At 41.8% G+C, this 26,817-nt stretch overlaps 1 protein-coding gene across 3 annotated transcripts in view; it reads right to left on the bottom strand.

Annotated features, from left to right (window-relative positions):
* The window catches only part of rasgrp3 (RAS guanyl releasing protein 3 (calcium and DAG-regulated)), a 46,527-nt gene extending 29,233 nt beyond the window's left edge, over window positions 1–17,294 (bottom strand). For 2 of the 3 annotated variants that reach the window (XM_083774588.1, XM_083774590.1), the window contains exon 1: window positions 17,129–17,294. The gene's annotated coding sequence lies outside the window, so the exon portion shown is untranslated. Of the gene's footprint in view, window positions 1–7,919; window positions 8,053–17,128 lie in introns of those variants that run through there. The other variant, XM_083774589.1, reaches the window with a different exon arrangement.
* Between the last annotated feature and the right edge of the window lie 9,523 nt (window positions 17,295–26,817).

The raw sequence follows: 26,817 nt of genomic DNA, 5'->3' as shown, positions 1-26,817 counted from the left end.
ACACACAACATCGACATGTGGACAGGAGGAGCCGGGACTCGAAGTGCCGACCCAGGGATCATTGGACGACCTGCTCTACCTCCTGAGCCGGCTGTCTCATAGCCAGACCTGTTCATAAATATCATTATCAAGTTACTAATGAGGTCTGCAGTTTGTCAATGAATCATCCACTTCAGTGGTGTGTGTGTGTGTGTGTGTGTGTGTGTGTGTGTGTGTGTGTGTGTGTGTGTGTGTGTGTGTGTGTGTGTGTGTGTGTGTGAGTGAGTGAGTGAGTGAGTGAGTGAGTGAGTGCTTGAGTGCGTGAGTGCGTGCGTGCGTTCTCTGCTCATATCAGAATGAACTGAAACTTCAATTGATGCTTTGAAAGAAATAATCAAAAAGGTCTTGAGTCATAGCCAGACCTGTTGAGTCATAGCCAGTCAAGGTGTACTTCATTCCAGACGAGGTGTGATGATGAGAGGAAATGGTAGGAAGAGAAGATCGTAAAGGAGGAAATGTGTATACGGAAGAGGAGATGATATTAGGAAGAGGAGATGTATGCGAGGAAGATGACATGGTTTGTGAGGAAGTATACGCGACAGACACCATTTTGGTCATTAGAGAGGAGATATACATCATGGAACAACTAACTTTTATTCCTAGACTACAAGTTCTATAAAAATCACACCTGTGTGAAGTGAGGGGCGCTAATATATTAAAGTCTAACTCATGTTGCTATGATTAGGTAATGTTAATGGCGTTTTTAATGTTTGTTTAACTAAAAACAAACATTAAACCTGAATATGCGCCCCTCAAAAAATGGGAAAAATGGGATCTCTTCCAGCCCATATTGTATGAGAATTTCAAACATTGTTTTGATCGTGTATTGTAGTGTATGAAAAATGAGAATTTAATTAAATTATTTGTCTGTGACCAGGTTGTGTAGACAGAGTTATAGGTTGGGTACAGGTTTTTCTTAGTAACAGGAAACAGAAGGTGGTGGTTAATGAAGCCACTTCAGATTGGAAGTCAGTGACCTCTGGAGTCCCACAGGGATCTGTATTAGGCCCTGTTCTTTTTGTTATTTATATAAATGATCTACCAAGTGAGATACAATCTGATGTCTACCTTTTTGCGGACAACACAAAAATATTTAGAACTATAACCAATGACACGGACACAGCACAACTCCAAGCAGACCTCCAGAGTACCAGCAATTGGTGTGACAGGTGGTTACTGAAATTAAATCCAGATAAATGTAAACAGTTGCACATTGGGGGAAAAAGTGACAACTTGGCTAATTATAAAGTCGGAGATCTAGTGATTCATCAAGTAGAGGAAGAAAAAGATATACAGGTATATGGTGGTTGATAATTCTAAAAATATATTTTTTATCCCATGATTTTGTAACCCATTTTTCACCCCTGTGTCAATCATCTAATGTGATCCTGGGCTCTACACACCCTCCACCAACCTAGTCCCCATATATGGGGGACAATGGGAGAGCAACAGACTTGAACTCATGCCTGAGTGTCCAAGTTGCTCCTTTACACCTGACAGGGGGGAGTTTCCCTGGTTGGACGTAGCACGTGGAAGGAACACGTTATTCCAACCAGTTCCTTTCCCCTCCATCAGGCGCCCCGGCTGGCCAGGGGGAGGCAGTTTAGTGACCAGGATTACTGCATGTTTTTTGTGAGGGTACCTACCCTAGGGGACACGGGGAGAACATGCAAACTCCACACAGAAAGGCCCTTTCACCAACCCCGCCTTCGGGTATGGGCACTGATGACGCGGAGGAGGAAACAAGCCACCATCAAATACAGAGAAAATATAGAAGGTTCAGAGAAGGGCTATAATTCATACCAGGGTTGAAAGAAATGTCATATGAAGAAAGGTTAAGACACTTACAGTTACCAACGTTAGTGTACAGGAGGCACAGAGGAGATATGATCGAGGTCTATAAACTTCAGCAGATATATGACTTTACAGCCGAGCCTGTTGTCCATTTCTGGGACAACAGGTATGAGTTGAGAGGGAATTCTCTTAAACTCTTACCAGTAAATTGTCATTCAGAAAAGAAAAATCACACCAGTGTGAACCGAGTGGTGCAACTCCCGTCTATTGGTTCTCTGTATCATTCCAATTTGTTGGTTCTCTGTATCATTCCAATTTGTATCGTCCAATTTCTTCTCTGTATCGTTCCAATTTCTTCTCTGTATCGTTCCAATTTCTTCTCTGTATCTCTGGTGCCCCCTACTGGTATAAATATGTAACATACTCGTGCTCACTTATACATACAAACAAACAGGTACATACACAGGTACACACACAGGTACACGGACGTTGCTGGATGTAGGAGTGGTTGCACCACTCAAAAAATAATTTATTTACACTTAGAGCTGTCAGAGCATGGAGGAAGTGGTCCAGGCTCCCTCAGTCAATACTTTTAATAAACGCTCAATAAAAACATCCAGTCACATTGGCCACCCTCTATCTCAGTGGTTCTCAAATCTCTGAGAGCCCCAATTTATATTGTAAAATCAATGTTAATTTGAGAGTGGAACCAAATGGACCCGTTAGGGGGTCCGTTTGGTTCCATTGTAACTCAGAGTTACAGACCCATAAGGGTCCATTTGGTTCCAAAGTATCGTTTAGCTGGGGACCCCCTGGAACTCCCTCAAGGACCCCTGGGGGAACCACTGCTCTATCTATTCCAGTGGTTCCCAAACCTTTCAGGTCAAGACCCAAAAGATAAATTAGACGTTTGCCATAACCCAAACTAGTGAATATAGCAGATCTACAAGCGCATCGCTTCACGCCGTGCCGTCTAACTATTTCCACTACTTCTTTATTAATATTATTTTTAGTCATGGGATTTCTTAGATATGTTAGTTTGTTTGTTTGTTTTAAAATGTATGAAGTAATTTTACTTATTTTTATTTATATATATACATTTTGAAATCTAAAAAATATTAAGCATATCTGAAATATCTGAAAATACTTTGTTATAAGTCACCACCAATTACCTGCATATAAAATCACTAAAAGCCACTCTGCCAGGGTCCCCAGATGTCAACCAATATAACGTGGCGATTAACGAACACTCATAGATATACACACTATATGCACATGCGATTTGTATGCCATACTCCACAGGAGGAGCCAGTGGATTGATCATTACTGCTCAAAGCAGTGGCAGTGATTCCAGCCATAAACAAGGTATACTGAGCAGGAACAGCTATGACGTGCTGGGAGAGATGACAGTGACACCATGGTAGGTACCGTACTGTATGCCCAAGCTCATGCTTGTCGAAGTCATGCCATTGAAAGTGGTAAACATCATGAGGACATTAAGCAGTTGCCTCAGTTGCCAGATTTAATCACATGAACCCTAGCATCCCCAGACTGGGGCGGACATTTGGCAAAAATAGCCAATTACCGCGTGTACAATCTCACAAAGCATCATCACAATGCAACGTGCTGTGAGCTTGTAGGCCTAGATCAGCTATTCTTCTGCGAAGAGATGGTGTTGATGGGGAAAAAGAACAGAACTAGAGCCATGGGGGATTTTAGCTATAGCACATTGGTTCTTTATACTTTGGCTATAAAAAGATAGCAGATATACAAGCTGCATCTGAATGCCTGAAGAAAGTCTTTGACCGAAACGTTGCCTAAATAAAGTTTGTATTGCAAGTGCAGACGGTGTGCGAGTCTTTGTGCACGAGTGCATTTTTCTGATTACATTGAGCCCTGCCTACGCACCCATCTCAGAGCATATACAGCAGGTGTGCATAAGACTTGTTTGTGTTATTGCCTTGTAATGGCAGTTTTGTAGATCAGCTATTTAATCAGCTATTTTTGCACAATGTCCCCCCACCCCCCCAGAATAGGGAGGCTATGTTTCAAGTGGTCAAACAAAGTCAGCAGAAAAGCCTATGTTTCTTTAGACACCGTCACACCGAGGTTATCTCTGTTCCATATTTCTGCAAATATTAAAAGAAGACCTATTTCTGGACCAGCTCACACATCACAACTAAGACCTTATCACCTATAGCATGGAAACTGTGGCTCGCCATCTGTTTGTCCAAGGTAACTGCAGCATAGATACGCAATCGTGTTCCATTCACAAAGGGGAGGATGTGATTGTGAAGTGGAGTGCACTCAACATAAATATCTCAGAACTACTTAAAAATCATCGAGTCAAGTCTTTTATCCATGTCGCTTCTCAAAGTGGATTCCATGGACTCTCTGGGTTCCTTTGGGAGGGTCTAAATTGACCCCTACAAGTCTGTAACTCTGACAGTATAGACATGGAACCAAATGGACCCTGACAGGTCCATTTGGTTCCATTTCTATACTGTTAGAGTTAAGTGGGAGACCTTGAAATGTAAAAGTTTGAGAACCGTTGCATGCACATTGTCTCACTCTCTCTGTTGTTCTATGATGCAGGCTGATAATCAAGTCTGCACTGGGGGCACAGAGACAGAGACTTGCGTCACGTGTTAACCTCACAGGTCCCTTCGCAATAAACTGAGAAGCACACAACTCAATTAGCAGCCCGAGTCCCTGGAGATGGCAGTCAGACAACGTCATCCATCGGAAACAACCAAATCTGTCAGGAACACAGCAGTATGGGCAAGTGAGTCAATGTAGACGACACTGGAGGGCATTTCCTTTTTTTAAATGTTTGTTTTTTAGTTTTTACTTAAAAGGAGTATAGTTCAGTCCAAAAAAGTACTTATTCTCTATTAATTACACACGCCATGAAGCCTTGAATTCACAGAGAGTTTTTAGTTTTTGTCACATTCCTGAGCCAACGATTTGATGAGCCAGTAGGAGACTCTTTAAGTCTCCTATAGCGGATGCACTGCGCCGGTCATCAAATTAAATAGCAACAAAATACAATTTAAATGACTACGGTACTACTACGGTAGAAAAAGTCCCCAAAAGCTCTCGCTTGTGAGCTTATAAAACTGCTATTTGTGAATGTTTGCCTATTTCCGCTGAATGTTTGCCTGTTTTTGTGTTCATGAAGAATATGAACACCGAGAATAGACCAGATCAGAATGTTTGTAAACAAACGAGTAGGGCAGTATTTCCGGGTAGAATGTGTATGCAGGTTTACACAGTATTAAAAAAATCACACCGGTCTGAACTGAGCGGTGCAACTATATACTTTTATTGTTATCTACACACTGGCTCACTTTATTTGAATGGGTGGTGCTCATACACAGACATACACACTCATACTCGTACATGCGGAAATACACACGCGGCCACTCATAGGAGCATTGTCACCGCTCAAAAAGTCCACACCATTAGCTATGTCTAGTTTGTCATCCTGTGGATATTTAAATTTATATTGTGTTATTAGTGTCATGTTCTCGCAGTGTCATGTTCTCGCAGAAATAAGGTTCATGAATGATACTGCTCCAATACGAACGCTACAGGCTAAATATATTTTTGGTTGTGGTGATGTCATGAGGATTTAGTCCATAGGGATGCTAGGATTCATGTGGTTAACTCTCCTATTCAGAAAACCAAAAGCAAACTGTAACTGTACTGTACTGAAAAAACTCCCATTAAAAATGATTAATGTCTAAGCCTTCAATCCAGTCAGATGTGGAAACAACAAGTGCTGCAACAGTGAGTTTAGAAGCAGGTCACAAGAGAAGCATACAAAACCAAGCCATGCTTGCTTGACTCACTTCAGGTCAATTAATTTTGAACATAATTGTTGAACAAAGCACGTGAATATCATAAGCCTTCTTTGTTTACTGCAGAGCTTATTTTCTAAATGTATCTGAAACCCAACGCAAGAATTCCATCGGAAATCTGTGCTGGGATTTGGGAACAGTCTGGAAGGTGGAAGCCATGGTGAAGACAACTCCTGGCTAGGTTAGCCAGCAAAAAGACATCATCACTAAAACAGTGGTCCTCAAACCTTAATTTAGACCGTGACCCCTCAAAATAATCGAATTTGAACTGGGGACACCCCACCCTGATAAGTACTTGTATAGGAGGATGTATACATGTACTTGTATAGTATGTAGGAGATGAGCTATTGTTTGACTTGATTTCTGTATTGAACCAGGTGGTTCAATACAGAAATCAACTGCTCCGTTTTGTACTTATTACTACTTTAGAATAGGTTTCCACCCACGTGTTTCTGAACTGTGAGGATCAGCGCCCCAGGATCAGCTCATATGCTGACCTTGAAAGCTGCTATGTGTGGGATTCATACATGTATACTGTAGCCACAGACACAAACAACTGGAGAAATAATGCCTTGCTCGGGGGACTTTTCATTTACATTTTTGGTGGCTAGATTTTCCTTTGCCTATATGGTGATTACAAAACGTCGCTGCCGGGCACAACCCTTGTACAACAGTATCACCATATTTCACCGTTCTATGTCTTCTTTCCCTGCTTCATCACACAGGTACTACTGTATGTGTAAATATGTGGATAACTTGTTTGTTTTCTTTGATTGATCTCTCTTCCCCTTGCCCCCCCCCCCCTTCTGCCCCCCCCCCCCTTTGCTATGGAAATATCAAAACGATAGATCTTGCACAAAAACGAATTTCACCCATTTTTACTGTGATTCTGATTCTACGAGTGTTGTACAAAAGTAGTGTGAATAGCAGATGCATTGTGACTCGTGAGTTTGTAGATGGGCTATTGTCACACATTGTTTTTCTTTTAAATAATAATACTATTAGGAATGGTTGAGGACATGTGACCCGACAGCGATGAAGAGCACCAAAGCAGCTGTTCAGACAATCACATCTACATAAGCATTGAGTCCGTCATGCATCCTAACTTCCTCCTGCTCATGACGCAGCATCAACGCACAAACAACAAACAGTCTATTCTGAACAACTTTTCACCCGCCCACACTCTTATCTTCATCAGAAAGTCAAGCGCTTAAATGGATTACACCTCAATAGCTTACAGGAAAATAAGGACATACACTGACACACTGTCGCTCCTTCGCTTTCGCTGAATTTCTCGCCTGAGTCGCGCACGTTGGGGTCAGCTGTGCCCTTTAGCACTGACCTGGGGTCAGCTGTGCCCTTTAGCACGACTTGTGCTTTCCACTTTCACAATGGGTCACTGTGTCTCTGCCTGTGGCTGGTTGCATCAAAGTCTGAGTGTGCGTACTCACACACACTCGAGTGATATAATACTGTTTGTGGATTTACGCACACACACACACACACACACACACACACACACACACACACACACACAAGTGTCACACCCCTACTCTTCCAGCGCTGGGATGTGTCCCTAAATATATAGTATTACACACACACACCTCCCACGTGCCAAAGCGCACAGAGTCTCTTGGAGTTGTTCCACACCAGCCTCTAATCCACTACTAAAATAATACAAAACAAAACACAACATCTGAGAATCATACAGACAAAGAGAATAAACAGACAGACAGACAGACAGACAGACAGACAGACAGACAGACAGACAGACGGGGGGAAGATTGACAGATGAACGGATATTGAGATGGGACAGAGAAACAGACAAGGAGACAGAAATAGACATGTTCTGAAGCCTGCACGCACGCACGCACGCACGCACGCACGCAGGCAGGCACGCACAGAACAGATTGACAGAGAGATAACTAATAATAATATACTATATCCTGTCTCACTTACGTACTGTATTGACCTCAGGTTCACACTCTACTATCAGCCAAATAGACAAGAAGAAACAATGACACACAAGAGAGAGTCCACTTCCCTGACTAACCTTGGAGGTCTCATTCAGTCAAGTTCTCAGCAAGGGACTACTGTATACTGTACACTGCTTCTGACACAGCAGCACAAAGGACATAGTAAACAACAGCAAGGACAAAGTCCCCCCCCACACACACACACACACACACACCTTACTGTATTTCACCAGTACTTAAAACTTACCCTATAAAAGGGGCACTAACATCCATGCAGGACAAAGATCAATATTCCTCTCTGAGCCAGCCTACTGTCAGTCTGTGTGTGTATTGTATTTAGGATAGATACAAGACCAGCCCACTGTGTGTATAGTAGGATAGAAGACCCAGCTGCCTATGAGATACTGCAGCCTGCAACTGGCTCCTGACGTGAGAAACTCCCATGATAGAGTACACGCTATGCTACGCTGTCCCCTCCTCCTCCTCCTCCTCCTCCTCCTGTTAGTAAACACAGCAGCTCACTGCCTGGAGCAGTGGCAGCAGTGGAGCAACCATGACATGTGACCTCTCTCATCCCCCCCCCCCACACACACACACACAGTGTGCTGTAACTATAGGAATATGCATGATGACCAGAGCTGACCACCAGAAACAAGTTGGAGGGAACACAACACCGGTCAGACCCGTGCACACTGACAGCTGGCTGGCTTCTTCTTGGTGTGTGTGTGTGTGTGTGTGTGTGTGTGTGTGTGTGTGTGTGTGTGTGTGTGTGTGTGTGTGTGTGTGTGTGTGTGTGTGTGTGTGTGTGTGTGTGTGTGTGTGTGTGTGTGTGTGTGTGTGTGTGTGTGTGTGTGTGTGTGTGCGTGCGTGCGTGCGTGCGTGCGTGCGTGCGTGCGTGCGTGCGTGCGTGCGTGCGTGCGTGCGTGCGTGCGTGCGTGCGTGCGTGCGCGTGTGTGTGTGTGTGTTTGTGTGTGTATGCGTGCGTGCGTCACATTTACCACATTAACCCTTGCGCCCTACCGGGGACAAACATGGGCGGAAATAGCAGATCTACAAGCTAACAACCCGTCGCAAAAACATACATGACTCATTGTCAGCAAACTCATTGTGTAGAGCAAAAACAGGAGGGCCTAGCACAGAGCCCTGGGAGACTCCAAATGGTTAATTGCCTCATAGGGTTTGATATGGAATTCAGCCGGCTCGCTCCAAAAGTCTTCTGATAGACTGCTACATTTTGTATTTAAATCAGAAAATAAAGCAAAAAAAATAATGTCCATGGAAATGCAGCAGCTTATTATTATTTGGTGTATTATTTGGCCGCAGACCCCCAATTGAAAAGGTATTGTGCCAGGGACAAAAATCTTCAAAAATAGCAGATTTACAGTGCAAGCTTACATTTTAAATGGCCACGGTAACACATTTTTGTGAGGACCACCTGGAACCCCCCGCAAAGACCCTATTTATAAATCCTGTTCTGGTGATTAAAGTTGTCAAAGTGTTGGTCATTGCCATGATTACACAGTTGGTCAAGTAAGGATGTCAACTCAAGCTGTTTGACTCAAGAGCTCCAGGACAGCCTTTGACTTTGCCTTTGAAGAGCTTGCATATTTAAGCCTCATTTGTACTGCTGTACAACCACGTTGCTAGCAGAAAATCTGTTATTTCCAACGAGTGGTCGACGGTCGGTACGCTGTAAGTACAGAATAGCCTACACTACCTGTGGGTCGAGAGCCCCAGGAGTGCCCCCAGGGCGGGGGAGATTGATTGAAATATGTATTAACAGTTTGCAGAATTACAGTACATTTCAAGCACAAACTCAATACAAAGACTGTCAACTGTGAGTGGACGACCCAATTAAGCATTACACTTGTTTACAAGAGGGTCCACCATGTTCAATTCATCAAAACATTTAGAGACGTACAAATAGAAACTTCTATATAGTCAAAGAACAGAACAGGATGACAGTGAAGTGACAAGTTAAGGACTTTTAAGATTTTATTTTTCTTATTTTTTTTTAATACCTTAAAAAAAGGGTGCCTCACGTTGCGAGGCGTTATATATATATAATATTTATCTGTGGAACCGAGTAAAAAAACGAATTGAATGCCTCAGTTCCTATATTCCAATTGTTTATCAGGGTGGAGCAGTCCATAGTTTAAATATGATTATTTTGGGGGGTCACGGTCTGAAACAGTTGAGAACCACTGGTCTACATGAACCGATAGAAAACTGAAGAACACTGGCTGATTTTATTACATCACTCTGGAATCATGAAATTACAACTACAACTAACTGAAACAACAACTACAGAGATGATAGACAAATGGAAAAAAATGCACTCTCTTTAATTAAATAGTCCTTTGAAGCTCATAAAAGAGGTTGCTACTATAATATATATATATATATATATATATATATATATATTAATAATACCTCAGGTTTCATGTAGTTCAATTAATGAAAAAAAAAAAAAATCTGCAAATGGCATAGAGTTCATCCTACTTTGAACTGTATACTCCTTTTGTGTAAAAAAATAAAGAAAAAAAGAAAAGAAAAGAAATTGAATGTCTCATCCGCAGATATGTCACTCTAGAGAGACAAAAAGGTAAGAGCACATTATCACTTGAAAGGACTGGATGGTATGCAATTCATAGCATAATGCTACAAGCTATTGATGTGTCGGTAGCCTTTTTTAGGGGGTTTTCTGTTATCTAAAACAAAAGTGATTACCGTATATTATTAGAGACAATTTTTGGGAGGGTCGCAGACCACTGCTTTCTAATGGTCTGATTGATATTTTGTCAATTGTAATAAATAAATAATGATTGATTTCATGACTTGTGGAATTTTTGTCTCCGCCGAAGGCTGGAGTTGTTTTTTGCCCCCGTCCGTCTGTCTGTCTGTGAGCAGCTAATCTCTGCAACGTTGGACCCAAACTTTGCACACACACTCCCAGTAGGCCAAGGAAGTACGCCTGGCCGAAATGTTTCAAATTTCCCTCATGGTGGCGCTATAACAGGACCCTTCATGTTTGGCCTGTAACTCTTGAAACTGTAGATTGTACTCATGACACAGCTCCCCATATACAATAGTTCCTTTTGTCAGACTAGCTTCCATTTTGTGTTTTCTTCTAAACACTTGTTGCCTCTTCTCCTGCAGATTTTGTCCAAAACTCACAAATTATCTCTGTGGTCATGTGATGTATACTGTATAGTCAGACTTTTCAAATTCCGAAGATACTGAAATCTGACATTTGTACTGTAGCAACAAAAGCTACAAAGCTGGTTACAACTTCGGCTACAAAGATACAAGGCTACAAATATTCTCCCGTATCTTTTATTACTGTATTGTCTAGCAGCGAGTTAACATGTGCAAGACAGCAGGACCAGCCTGCATTCCAGGAAGGGTGTTCAGAGCATTATGCAACACAGATATCAGGAGTTGTCACAGATATTAACTAATACCTCCTTGAGGGTAGAGATAAAACTCATGTTTCAAATCAGCAACAATAATTCCAGTGCCAAAAAAAGTCAGGTAACTGGTTTAAATAACTAGCACTCACCCCCATGGTGAGTAATGAAGTAATTCATAATTAGCCTACTTAACATTTAGTTCAAAATGATTTTAAGCTTAAGTAATGATTAACTAATGATGAAAACCATGACCCACCTGGGGGTCCCTCTGGGACCACTGGGCCTATTCAGTCCAACTTAGGAGACCCCCTATTCATAGTCAAGTTTTGGTGAAGATGTGACCACATGGTGGTTAGTAATAACAGAGAGATGTGTTGTGAGAGCGGTGACCACCGCAGCGTGACGTCATGTTGTAGTTTTCGGTGGTCACCTCTTCACCGAAATCTGGACTATGAATAGGCCTTAACACACCGCCACCAGAGAGCAACTCTCCTCGCTACTCTTACCTGCCTATGAGCACTCATCCTGGGTATAGAAGCCACTGAATATATCAGATCTACAAACTCACCACTTGTGTCCCTTAACTAATATATTAAAGGAGTAGTTTACCCCAAACATGACTTATTTTCTATCAATTACACACCCCATGTAGCGTTGAATTCATGGAGATGTTTTTGTAGCATTCCTGAGCCAATAATGTGATGGCCGGGTCAGGGATAAATACTGTAGGAAACTCAGTCCAAGACTCTTCGGACACTCAGTCAGTCATCATATTATTGGCTTTAGATTGTGACAAAAACTACTCCTTTAACTTTGGTTAAGTCATGGTGATTTCACCATTAATTAGCAGGAATTCATGTTGAATGAATGTCTGAGTCAATCATTAATTCATCGTTTAATTACGTGTATGAATTTGCTAGTAATTGTGAGTTTTGAACTTCGGCTGAATTCTCACAGTTGAATCCACTCGCTTATAGGTTTGGACCAGGGGGGCAGTCAGACAGATATTTTGTGAAGCCTGAAACTCCTGAAAGTTCATATAATGGCCTGTTGTGGCGCTGTCATTGGACCCAGAAAAACCCATAGCCCCATAGAAGTCCATGTATTTGGGCCCAACTTCACCTAGACTGTATTACCTTAATAAACATGGTCATGAATACTTTCTGCTTCCAGACACTAGTTTAAAGTCTCATTTCTAAAATTATGGTCCCATTTATTAAAAGAATGACCATAAAGTCGCGCATGTTCTGAGGGGCGTGGCTACCGTTACAGTCTATGATCGGGATTCCCCTCCCACTCAAGTCAAAATAAAAACCAACGGAGAAGAAGGGGGGAAGTCCCGCCTCGTGTCTGGGCCAGCCAATGGCCAGCTGGGCCAAAACGGAGCCAGCCAATGGCCAGCTGGGCCAAAACGGAGCCAGCCAATGGCCAGCTGGGCCCAAACGGATCTAGAAAGATGGCGACTTACAGTGCAGGAATAACAGGCTTCATTTTACGTACATGTTATACCCGGGGAACGCTTTGTCCATATTTTTTTACAGTCTATGGTTTGGACACTGCAATGGAGCATGATATATTATAGATTAAATAGTAAAGCTACATTTCCAGCAAAGCACTCTGTTGCCAAGTTGTGGGTTTATGAGAATCATTAGCGCCCGGTGTAAAAAGCATCTTCACAGCATCTTCCTCCGTGCGTCTCTGCAGTTTGGTAGTCGTATGTCCGCTTGCTTGTTTTCATGGTTTACAGTTTGTATGCTGGTGCTTGCATGTATGTCCCTCCTTCCCTGTGTGTTTGTGTAACTCAAGTTACAGTACATACAAGTATCTGCACAGGAAAACCCAGTGTTAATGTATAGTGTAAAGAACTGACCCAAATGGACCTGTAAGTGTTAAAGTAAAATACGGGAGTTTTTTTTACTGTGTACTCAGCATTGTATCTGGGCTGCCTCCCTGTGTGTCTGACAGTCACACACATCTTCTTCAATGGGCCACGTGGCCCGGGCTAATGGAGTCATTTTCTATCATTATACTGGTGTTTGTACATTATGAGTGATTTTGTTACGTAGGCACAGATGTAACCAGTGTGGACAGGGCCCAGAGACGGTGATATAGCCCAGTGTTGCCAGGTCTGCTTATTAAAGTGACTTTGGGCTTGTTTCCTCTGTAAAGTAGCTTGTCAATATATTTTCTTTTGTTTCCACGACATCAAAAAGTATTTTGTGACCCCTGTACATACTCTGTATGTCATCAACAGGTCGTAGTGACACACAAAAACAGGTCTGTCTGTCTGTCTGTCTGTCTGTCTGTCTGTCTGTCTGTCTGTCTGTCTGTCTGTCTGTCTCTCTCTGTCTCTCTCTGTCTCTCTCTGTCTCTCTCTCTCTCTCTCTCTCTCTCTCTCACGCATGCACACACGCATGCAAGCATGCACAAAACTCACCAAAAATGTCAGTTTGCATCACTGACATAAGACCTATTTTTTCTCGATGGGATTCCATTTAAGCCACATCTAAACCACAGCTTGGGGTATGCCACTATAATATTTCATTAACTACAAAATCATTGACACAGTCAGTGCAACCTATTCACATAGATATCTATGATTGGCACGACAGTGATGCGGTCAGGAACGAAAGGCGGAGCAGAGTTCCGTTAGCATCACTGAAGTGCCAATAATCAAGGTAAAGCACACCCTCGAGTGTAGTATTGCCATTATACAACAGTTACCATCAAAATAAAACAAACATGTATGCATATACTGTATATTGTGGGGCTTTTTGCTCTCATAATAACCTTGCTCTGATATCCTAGAAATACATGAGGTCTGACTAGCCTGGGAGGGAGGCATACCATTTCAGGTATATGATCCGGTCGGGAGTGGATGATATCTTACGTCATGTTGTAGTCTGGTAACTGGTTTATAGTTATCAGGACAGAACCCCCAAACCAAAATCAGAACTACTCAAAATTATAGGGCCTACGCAATAAAAGCCTTGATGTGGCGTATAAATTCTAGGGCCAACCCAATAAAAGCCTTGATGTGGCGTATTAATCCGACAAGTTTCTTAAAGTACTTCTTGGAATAGTTCGTTTGGTATATCCATATTTTATTCCAACTTGTAGCGACTGGCGAGACTAAAAACAACCAGGGGGGACCATAACTCTATGGAGGGGAGGGTGTGGGGGGGACCAAAACAAAGCGACGCAGAGGTTTTTTATTGTTTTGTTTCTTATCATCCGGTCTAAACCACACCTAGACCGGATCACACAGGCTTTTTGGTAACACAGACCAGGGGTAAAGGCTGGTGACGTGAGGTTAGGGTCTGACAGAGACCCTGTTTACTCAGCCAGTCCAGACAACATTTCTCAAACTGAGCACATAGAGAAACATAACTTAACTGTTGAGCTCAGTCTCATTGTATTTAAGATATTCAAGAGATATTTAAGAAATGACTGTAGGTACAATATAGCGTTCTGTATAATGCCTAATTTATACCTAAGCTGTTATCAAGTATCCTTGAGAAAGACATCACTATACATTTTTGTTTCTCAAAGTGGGTGCCGTGATGCAAGTCCAGGGGTGTCGCAGAATGGCGACACGGCCCTGAGCTGCAGTGTACTTGGGGCCTTCTTATTCGGTCTATGCTTCGACAAAAATAGCAGGCACATTTTTGGCTAAAGTTCCTCCCAGGGATGCTGGGGTTTAACTGCATAAGTATAAAGATATTTTCAATCTGTCCCAAATGGAAACTGATATCCTTGCATGTTTTCCTCGTGACATACTGTATCTTAGGCGGGGTTTACATATTTACGTACCGTAATATAACATAAATGTACAGTAAGGTGCTATAAATTAATTCAGGAGTGTTGTGGATGAAAACATTATTTACAGGGGTGACCCGAGACAAAAATGTTTGAGAGCCACTGGTCTACATGTATGTTCCGTGGGTTGGGGTCTTTTACTGAGACGTGTCTGTGTGTGAAAAACTGAAAACACACTAGTGCCTGTTAAAGTGGGCTCTCGTGCAACAACTATGCAGTGAGTGATAGACAGACAGTAGGAGAGAGAGAGAGAGATGGGGAGAGCTGAGAGGCACCGAGATAGAAGGATGGAATTTCAATGAAGTGCACCTCCTTCTTCTTATCTCAGTCCCCTGGTATGAGGGGAATGGGCTCTCTGTGACATACATACGCCAGCATCAAAGCTATACAAGCATGTATCTCATCAAACAAAAGAAAAGACACATCCGTTGATCTGTACGCGTCAAACAAAATCTCTGTCTTGGCACAGAGGTGGTTCAATACTAAAGCCGGGACAGGTGCTACTATAGTCTCTCGAGACAGACTGTTTGGTTCAAAGGAAAAGAGGGCGCTGTTTTTCCTTTATTTTTTTGACGATGGGTTCTCAGATCGGGTGCTACCAAGTTACAAGTACCAACCAATAGAATTGGCCACGTCTGCGTGTGGGAAGCTGTGGGGGAGGGTTTTCACTGTTGCTGCACCTGCACTATTGGTTGGTCGTGGTGCCTGTCCCTTCACATGTCTGTTCAGCAGCAAGGAGAACTGGGAGGTATAGCGTGTCCCTTCACATGTCTGTTCAGCAGCAAGGAGAACTGGGAGGTATAGCGTGTCCCTTCACATGTCTGTTCAGCAGCAAGGAGAACTGGGAGGTATAGCGTGTCCCTTCACATGTCTGTTCAGCAGCAAGGAGAACTGGGAGGTATAGCGTGTCCCTTCACATGTCTGTTCAGCAGCAAGGAGAACTGGGAGGTATAGCGTGTCCCTTCACATGTCTTACAACTTACACTCTTCACCGTCAGGTGAAAAGATGCGGCTGGCCACTCCATGTGTTCTGGAGCAGTGGTTCCCAAACCTTTCCCAAACATTTCAGGTCAAGAACCTAAGACATATTAGACGTCTGCCCGGGACCCAAACTAGTGAAAATGGCTGATCTACAAGTGCACGTGTCGCTTCGCACCATGTTGCAAGATAAAATGAACAAAAATGTTTGGGAATTTTTACTCAAGTCGTCACCCATAAAAAAATGGTCCGTGACCCATAAATGGTCCTCAACCCACTGTCTGGGAAACAGTGTTCTGGAGGAGATGTGATTGTTGACATCCTCCTCAGACTGAACAGTAGGGGTTGGCAGTGAGTGACAGGACTACACAAACATGAGTCTGGTGGCTCAGCCTTTTAGCACACAGTCAGACACCATGCTCCTTGTGAGTGCAAGGACCAAGTGAATCGATCCAACCCGGCAGCCAGGTCGCTCCTCTCTCTGCCCTTAAGGTTTCCTATATTTTTACAATGACCTGATCTGAAATGGAACATATCATATGGAACTGGCAATGACTACAATTGGGGAGAAAATTATAAAACACCTAATCGGTTTTCTGTCTTCAATCACCAATGCTCCACAGTAGTAAAAAGTGTACAGTATACTGCGGGTCAGTTCAATGGTAATATGCATGTTATATATATATATGCCAACATCTGAGTAAAGGTGCAGAAAGCAGGAAAAAGTAATGCTCCTACACGTCTTTATTCATAATTATGTAGGATTGTTTCAGTGTCCATGCGTCCTCTTAGAGAAATTAAGTAACATCTAAAAGCTTTTTTGTATATTTCAGTGACAAACTATAAATGTGGCACGGAGCACTACAGTCTATGAAAGGGACGGATCAACAGAAGGAGGCCACTTTTTTCAAAACAGTAGGATTAGAGTAACTGTACTAACTGAGATACAGTATGTATGCAGTAACTGTACTAACTGAGATACAGTATGTATGCAGTAACTGTACTAACTGAGATACAGTATGTATGCAATTGACTTTGAACAATTTGTTCTGATGGAAATACTCCTCCACATATCTAGCCTGAAATATACCAAAAATACTTTGTTTTATCCACCACATTCAGCATACTAATGCTTAACTGTGCACTGAAAATAGCCAATCTACAAGTTTACATAGTATAGCCGCTATGCCATAGGATATCTCTCTCCTCAAGTTTCATTCAGACTACAACATCAGCAGCACCTTACCTCAACCAGGACTGTCAATTAGCCAAAGGATTCCAGTCCATATTTACCAGTAGATCAGTTGGATCCACCTTCCACACATGTCTGCACGTAGGCTAGATCCACTGTCTATCTGGAGATCATCAAATCACCATCAGCACCAAACTGGCTTATAGTGACACAACTTGTTATGAACCCCACAATTCCACCGTTTTCTGCAGATGCCCCAATATCTTCCCCCCCTTGATCACTCCATACCGCCCTAAACCCCTTTGTCTCTCGCGGTCTTACATAGTTAGCTATTCTGCTAGTGCTGCTAGACCCAGTGTGTGGGGTTGTTTGTCTTAATGGCAAGTAGACTTCCTCCAATTCTTTCCCAACTTAGTTTTCCTGCCTGTGCCGGTCCGTTTTCCTGGGCTGGGCTAAATTTAGGAACCACACAAGGTAAAGTGGAAAAGAGTAGAACAGGAAACGTGTTACAATACATACATACGGGGGAGCTGTTGTTCTGCTGTTCTCTGTGTGTGTGTGTGTGTGTGTTGCAAATCTTCACATATTTTGTCCCATCCAATCAGTGGCGTAAAGTAACTAAGTACGTTTACTCAAGCACCGTAGTTAAGTACAACTTTGAGGTGTGAGTATTTCAAATTTTCTATATTTTACTGGACTACTTATTTTTGTAAACTTTAGTTACTAGGTTACTTTGGAGATTTTGATTATAATTACAAATCATACATTAACCAGCATACTGTATACTTAGGATCTTTGAAAATAGCCGATATACAAGCTCAAGTGTTGTTGAGCTTGTAGACGGGCTATTTTCAAAATACTTTTATACACTTTGAAAACTTGAAATGGGACATTCGGCATAATGAGTACTTTTACTTAGACTTTTGAGGTATTGATACATTTATTCAAGTAAAACATGCGAGTACTTCTTCCACCACTGTATCCCATATCTCACTGAACAATGAGAGAGGGAATGATGGAAGAAATTACTTAAACGTGTTTTTTAAAAGCGGTTTTACTTCTACTACTACAATACATTGTGTATTTAGCCAAAAGCTAAAGGAAACAAATGAAACTGTGTGAGAGACAAAGGAATTACGCAGGGAGGGAGTGTCTCTCTCTCTGTGTGTGTGTGTGTGTGTGTGTGTGTGAGGGTCAACCCATCCCACTCTAGTGACGTTGTACACATTGTTTTGTCTCCTTCGTTTAAAAAAAAAAAGAAAAGAAATCCCGCTAATCAAAAACAATGACCATTGACTGCATATCCTGCTGTCTGGACGTGCTAGTGGACACACATCGCCAGGGGGTTCTGAACAGAATGAGCCTCCGAGGCTCCTGGTCAATAAAAAAACAACTGTGTTGTGTCCAATCAAGTGAACATCTCCCTGTGTAAGCACCAAGGAGGTGTGTGCGGTCTAATGAACCATACCATACTTATCCTGGGGGGGGGGGCGAAAATTCAGAATAAACAGTTGATCTACAAGCTCACAACATCTCGCAATGTGACGCGGTTGTGTGCTATACTATAGTAAATTGGTCGTTTGCAGCAAAGAGATTCGGTGTGTAGAGGGGATAAAGCATAAAAGAGTATAATTTGAAAAGATGACGGCAGCAATGTTTGATCAAATTGATCATTTGATATGCTTGAACTTTGAACCCTATACAGTAGTTGTTTAAGGGAGAAAAATGAGTGAGACAGATACTGTAACCTTGCTCACTGCAAAGAAATCTCCTTAGTGTTAACTTAAGTGAAACAATCGACCCAAAGGGACTCATATGGCTACTGTACCCGGCTTCATGAAATGTAGTTTCATATCTCACTGTGCTGCTGTGTAGTTCAGGTACCAGTAATTATACTAGAGCTGTGTCAGACAAGGGGTCTGCACTGCAGTTTGGTATAATGGAACAATTAGTGTAAGTATTGCCTATTAATGCAATTGCTTTCTGCTCAGTTGTTTCCTTGGTACTGTATGACTAATGTCTAAAAATACTTCTGAAAAAACAAAAGAAAGTGCATAAAACATGCAATTTCTAAAGCGTGCGACATCTTTAGAGAGGACATACTGTACGGTAAATATTCAGAGACCAGGCACTCGTTTCAATTCCAGGTGTAAATGTAATCTGGCTAAATAAAGCCCATCTATAGTAGATAGTTACTGTACTAGCTACTGTACTACGGGTAGCTACTGTACTGTACTGTACTGTACTGTACTGTACTGTACTGTACTGTACTGTACTGTACTGTACTGTACTGTACTGTACTGTACTGTACTGTGCTGTTAAAGTCCACACACAGGATCAGGATTTACTTGGTCTCAAAATGTACTTAAATTATCAAAAGTAAAAGTACTCATTGTGCAAAATGTGTGTGTGTGTGTGTGTGTGTGTGTGTGTGTGTGTTAGGTGTCACAGTGTCACCCAGTGGTATTGCCGTTCTCAAGAGGACATACATACATGGGACACACATAGCTGTTCATTGGCGTGGTTAGGCACCATATATAGTGGAGTAGAAGTAAAACTAGGAAATACTCGATTAAAGTAAAAGTATCTCAATATTGTGCTTGTGTTGTTTTGTATTGTATTGTAGGTTAGGTACAGTAGGTGTGAGATCTGGACCTACCAGAAGGCTGTCTCTCTTTTGTTGCAGGACAATCAGGTCTCAGCCACAGCTTCCCTAAAAAGGAAAGCAAAAAGCAACTTTTATTAATTCATAATTGAAAATAAAATAATATTCTTTGGTCAAAACATCCAAACTAACAGTTCAGTGGGCTCTTCCAAATACAGGAGACAAACCACACAGGAATGTTATAGGGGAAAGTGACATGTTGAGACGACCAACACCTGTTATTGAATCGATGCAAATAGTTTATTTACACGATGATTACAAAAATAAGAACACCACAATATTGCTTATGTGATCCCACACGCCATTTGGTTCCATTTGTACACTCTCTGAGTTACAGACCCATAAGGGTCCATTTGGTTCCTAATTATCATTTAGCTGGGGACCCTTTGGAACTCTCTCAAGGACCCCTAGGGGTCCCCGGACCCCACTTTGGGAACCACTGATGTATGGAACAAAACCTACTGTGAAGCTGTTCACAAAAAGTTGACCTAACTTTGCTACTACAGGGAAAACATGCACATGTACTATTGCCTTTCTTGCACTCTTTTTTATATCCCTTTGTTTGCTGTGTTTTTGTTGTTCTGAATGTTACGCTATCTATGCTGCTGCATTGTCTGAAGGAAGTTTTACTCTTATGTACCTGTACAAGATGTAACAATAAAGTACAACCTTGAACCTTAATGTTTTCATATTTCTTTGTCTAATTTTAGCTGCGAATGTGTGATTTTGGGTGATTAGCTACAATAGGTAGGCTACATAATAACTAATATTAAACGTGATAACAAATGTATGGACATAAATGGTTCAGTCCATCTTCCTGAGTTGGTCCTCGTCAACCTAAGCCAAGTTATAGCAGAGATACAGGACAATATTTAAAGGACAACTTTAGTTTTTTTCAACCATGGTTCATGTTTTAGGTTGTTATTAGAGAAAGTAAAAGATGAGTGTTAATTTTTTTCATTCTCTGCTTTCTTTCGTTTTAGTGATTTTAGCTGTTTTTGACAGGGGGGCGGGGGCATTCGAGCATGGGGATAAATATGTATTTTTTTTACAAAATGTTATAGCGATTTATTTTTTTATTATTTACTATAGTCCTACTTGAACCAAATAAATTACATCTGGCCACAGAAGATCACAGGATCTACTGAATATGAAGGTAGCCTACTAGGGGGAAGCCACACTGTGTGTCATAGGCTCAATATCAGTTTGACATATTCAGTAGATCCTGTGATCTTCTGTGGCCAGATATAATTTCTTGGGGTCTAGTAGGACTATAGTAAATAACAAAAAAATAAATCGCAATAAGATTTTGTAAAAAAATACATATTTAGCCCCATGCTCGAATGTCCACACCCCCCTGTCAAAAACAGCTAAAATCCCTAAAACGAAAGAAAGCAGCAAATGAAAAGAAATTGACACTCATCTTTTACTTTCTCTAATAACAACCTAAAACATGAACCTTGGTTGAAAAAAACTAAAGTTGTCCTTTAAGTTACTATTTCCAACATTAAAAGACAAGTAAAATGGTCAAAACAACGAGCATGAGGAATCAGCTATACAACTACATTTTAATTATGGTTAGGTTATTAACCCTGTACATTTGTGTTTTCCAGTTGTATTTAAACCATGTGCCGGAGTGATGCACCACAACTCATTAACTCTGTACCATTTGCCGAGTTTACCACTGGTATTTACAACTTAGGCCATTCTAGTGCAATTTTCTTGTGGTAAACTTGGAAATGTCCAACTATATGAGGTCTGCATTCAGGAAATAGACTCTGAATTTAGCAGTGTCTCTGATGTCATGGACACAGGTCTCATTTCCTTCCTGGACTACATGTTGTCTCAGTAAGACAGCCCTTCCCCTATCCACAAGGAGGAGCAGTGCACCAAAGCATTATGGGAATTGTAGTCCAGGAAGTGTCGATCACATCAGAGACACTGGGCTCACTGCTAAAATCTAAAATATCTAAAACCTCATATTACACACAAAGACCCCCAGGAAAGTGTTCTAAATCTTCTAAATGTCATTAACATATTTTTTTGCAAAAAGGGTGAAGTGTCCCTTTAAGTTCAGGCCAAAAGAAATGCAGTAGAATTCAAAGAATTCACTGAACAGTTCATTCTTGTTCCTCCTGGGTGTCAGTCTGCGGGGTGAGAGAGGTTGATTAGTCTTTAATCAGGCAAGTGAAACAGTCTGGATCACACTGGCAGGGCGGCAGCGACAGACAAATAATAACAATGGCCTTTGTTTCTTTCTCTTCTAGGTTCTATGGTGGACAGTGGCTCCGGTGGCAGAGGTAGGTAAGTACAGGTAGGATTTTAGAGTAGGCTCCAAATAGAGTTTTGATTTGTAAAGATCTTGTGTTGATATCACAAGTAAAAGTAAAAGCCTTTGTTTGCTACAAAGATTATTGTCATAATTAAAAATGCAGGAAACCTGCAGGGGTGCGTGTGTTTAACTTTATGGGCATCACTTCCTAATGTCAGTCGTTCAATTCATTTGAGGAATCAAATAATGTCGGGTCAACGATAATGTGGGAACACAAGTTACACAACCTGACAGAAATAAACAACGGTCATATATTAGTATGCCTACGTACCCTATAAGATCTCTCTCCACAAAGCTGATGTAAATCAATGATCAATCGCTCAGATCGCTTTGCCGAAGCGTCAAGTTGCAGCCGCGAGCGAGCGTCATTTCCATCCACCAGCTGTGTGTAAAAACCAGGAAGAGACGCCTGGACTAGGCGCTTTCTTGCTGCTTCTTTGCGCGTATATGTGCCCACACTCATACCCATGCAGAAATTCAGGTGTCACAGCAAAAGCAGCCAGTAAAGGCTCATACATAGTCTGGATTTTAGGTGGTGAGGTGACCACCGCTCCGGTGGTGAGGTGACCACCTGATCTGAAATAACGTTGAGCAGTGGTGAGTAAAAACAGAGAGAAGGGCTGGGGTGGTGGCGGTGGTTTGCTCTTCACTGCGGCTCGTGACGTCATGTTGTAGTTCGGTGGTCACCCCACCACCGAAAATCCAGACTATGTATTATATGAGCCTTAAGAATGACACAGGAGAAGAGCAAGTGTCAATTAAGAGCCATTGCTCATTAATTTGAATCAGTAGTGTGGAGGGAGTTCTTGTAGGGAAAGTAGGCAGACTCAGAGCCGTTGGGCCAGGTCTCCCCACACACACACACACACACACACACACACACACACACACACACACACACACACACACACACACACACACACACACACACACACCCCTCGTGGCATGCTGGGAATTAAGTCTCACTCGTCTGGGACACTACAATATGATGAGTCAACAATATGATGTCTTTCGTATTCACTTGTATGCAACTGGAGAAAGAAGCTGCCTCATTCTTCATTGTATACGGTACTTTGAAAACACAGATTTATCTGATTACATATTGGAAACACTTGGTGAGTTATTGCTTTTCATCTGGTGTCTGCACCTTTTGATCTTATATTCAAAAACACCTGCCATATCCAGAATTGGGCCAACTTTGCTCTCACTGCCAATCCATGAATGGACGGGCGCGTGCACGTGCACGCGAGTGCACACACACACACACACACACACCTGACTCAAATTAACTTTTAGTTTTTTCCCTAATATCGCTATTTTGAGCTATTAAAACCAAATACTATACTTCATGCCACGCTTGTAGATCTATTTTTGTTTTTGAATAGCCAAGCAATGTGCTCTATCTATTTAACAGGTTAAAAGACATACAGTACAAGGTGTACTGTATGTACACTGTGTACACTGTATCAATGAGTGAGCACACTGGAAACACACTAAAAGCAATACAATGTTCCGTTCCCTCTTCTCTATTTGTTGCGGTCCAACATTGCTCCCAAATGGCCTCTTCTAACCAAAACATAATCCTTTGTCTCTTAATTTGGCCATTTTGCAAATGAACTGTGATCATGAGGACATGCTGTGGAAGATACCTACTTTATGTGGACTGGCAATCTACCAGAATGTATTTTCTACACGCGCGCGCACGCACGCACGCACGCACGCGCACACACACACACACACACACACGCACACGCACACACTATAAATAGATTCAGAGTTTAGTGGAAACAAGCTGAGGTGCATGACTGCTCTGTAAATAACTGTGTGTATAGCTGTAGCCTTGGTGGAGACAGAGGGAAGAAAAGGAGATAAAAAAGAGAGAGAATAGCCTCGTCTAACCCTCTTAAAGGTGGGATGAAATGTCCATGATTCTAGCACACATGTTGGGCGAGATCATATTGACGTACAGTAAGCATCTGTGAATGAGCCAGTCCACACCACAGGCCACGCGGGGTCCCCATATGACCCAGATGACAGTGAAGTGATCATTTTTAAGCACTTTTAAGACATTTCTAATACCTAAAAGGTATTGGATTCCTGAATGTGTGCTGCAGTGGTCAATGTGTGTGTGTGTGTGTGTGTGTGTGTTAGGCTGCTCAACAGTGACACTTTAGGTCATCCAGCGGTATTGCAGCTAGAAACAGAGACACAGACACATTCATTGGAGCAGTTGGCAGGCACAGCATTGTCAAATAATATGGAAAAGAGGCAAAAATCGATAGGCATAGTTGTAGATCGGCTATTTTCACAATATGTATCTGTGGAACCGAGTCAACTCCTACAATAAGTGTGCTTGTCATGGGGGCGGGGGTCCCCAGTTCACAACACGTGATTATTTTGGGGGGTCACGGCCTGAAAAGGTTGAAAACCACTGATATAAGCTATGACAGAGTTCTCAATGAGTTGGCTGCTTGGTACATTGCTATGACGGAAAGCCAACAACTCTTGAGATACGTTGAGATAAAGGGAAGGTCATTGTTTGATGTAACAGAAATGTACCTGATGTACCTACATAATATTGGCACTAAATTCACTCCATATACCTATACATCGGCTATTTGCGGCAAAGTATTTAGGATGTAGAGGGAAAAAGGAGGAGGCCTATTGTAGACCCCTGAGGGACTCCGGTAAACTAATGATAGGGTTTAAGTGAAGAAGAAATTACAGCTGATTTTGACAGTTGCAGCATAGCTGAAAACTTCCACTTGATGGCGATAGCTTAACACTGCAACGGGTTGTATTTCTGACCATGGTTGTGTTTTTAGTTACTGTACCACAGTGCTGTTTTCATTTTTGCCTAATAGAGTATTCAATCAGTCAATTTGTTTCTAAACTCCATAACCGATGATGAATGACTTCATGGCGGTAAACGGCCCTATGTGACGCAGCCACACTAGAACCCAGAGCAGGGCTCTTAGTCTTCAATGTTTTTTTCAGGCCAATTAAGGACCTCTTAGTTGAAGTTTCATTAATTGTTTGACAGCACTTGGTCATCATTGGATTCATGTTATTGTTAATGTGTGTTTTCAGACATTTAACCACTTGAACCGTCAATACATAAACTTGACCTTTCACTCTGTACCTTTCCCCCTTTAGACAAAATATCTTTGCCGAAAATAGTCGATCTACAAGCTCACAACGCCTTGCAGCACAAGGCGTTGCATTTGAAAAATAAATCACATTTCTGAGAGCTTGAATATCTGCTATTTCTTAATAGCCAACGTATAAAGTGTGGATAAAGTAGTTAAAATGAGTGTGATGATTTATAATCATCACAAATTTAGCTGGGGACCCCCTGGAACCTCCCTGATGACCTCTGGGGGTTCCCGGACCCCACTTTGAGAACCACTGCCCTGGACTGTTGAACCCATTGCCTGAGCATAGAGGGACAGAGACAGAGAGGGAGTGAAGCTTAATGTGATTCAATAAAAACATAATCAAAGGAATATTGAAAACTATAGGAAGGGGGCGCCACCAAAAAAATGTTTTGAGGCACTGGTCAAATAGTTGAAAATCCTCTTTTTTGTCCACTGGAATGTCAGTATGCTGTAGCAATGATATCAGCTGAGCTCTTCCAAAGCCCTTCTCTGACCGAACCCATCTTGGAATTCAGTCTTCATTATGATCTGAAGATTCTGAACCATGCATTGCCGAATCAACCCCTCCGAGGGCCCTGGCGCTACACCAAATCAAAAGGCCCTTTTGTAACATAATCAAGAATGACACTTTTTGCGTTAGCGCTTTCGACAGAAGCAACAGCTGTACCTATTTGAAATACTCGCACAGGGCCCTGCAAGCTGCGGGCCTGAACTACACAGCTTTAAAGTGACTGCATCTTATACTGATGTGATGCCATATCTGACTGTCCACAGACACAAACAACAACGCCATCCATGCTGTCGCGACTCGTAAACACAAAGGAAGCAATTAAAACAATGTTCTTTCCTCTCCTCATCTATAGGCAAAAGTTGTTCTGTATCTTCGTCTTCTATGATGGTAGTTTGTGTGGTGTAATTTAGGCAGTGGTGTAAAGTAACTATAACTATATTATACTATAAGTCCATTTACTTTTTTTTTTTTTTACTTTAGTGGAGTATTTATAATTTTCAATACTTTACTTCTACTACAGTTCAGAGGAAAATATTGTACTTGTACTGCACTGCAAATATTTGAAAACTATATGTACAGTAGTCTTGAATTTAGGCTGTTCTAACATTGTGTTTTAACAACAGCTGTAATAATAATCAAAGTCTATAAAGTAACTTTCTGAATTTTGATTATTATTACAAAACACAGGCTACATTAAGGGGACGATTCACCCGAAAAATGACTTATTTGCTATCGATTACCCACACCATGAAGCCTTGAATTCATGGAGATCTATTTAAAAAAAATGCAATTCATTATTATTTGTTTTTATCGCATTCCTGAGCCAATCATTAACCAGCAGTGTACGGGCTTTCCGATCGGTGGAACCAATAGGATCCACCGGCTGACTTTTACTCAAGTCAATTTTGAATACAGAGCCTTTACTTGTAACAGTGTATTTCTACATTGCGGTATCGGCACTTTTACTTAAGTGCAAACTGTGAGTATAATTCTTCCACGGTGAATTTTGTCTGCATTGTGTGTGTAACAGCTCATCACAGCTCGTCTGTGAAGAGGAAGAGAGAACGGGACTGATAA

Source organism: Protomyctophum parallelum (genome assembly GCF_964188405.1).
Source record: "Protomyctophum parallelum genome assembly, chromosome: 10".
Taxonomy (NCBI): domain Eukaryota; kingdom Metazoa; phylum Chordata; class Actinopteri; order Myctophiformes; family Myctophidae; genus Protomyctophum; species Protomyctophum parallelum.
The sequence above is the reverse complement of the archived record's forward strand: the minus strand, read 5'-3'. Positions and strand labels throughout refer to the sequence as shown.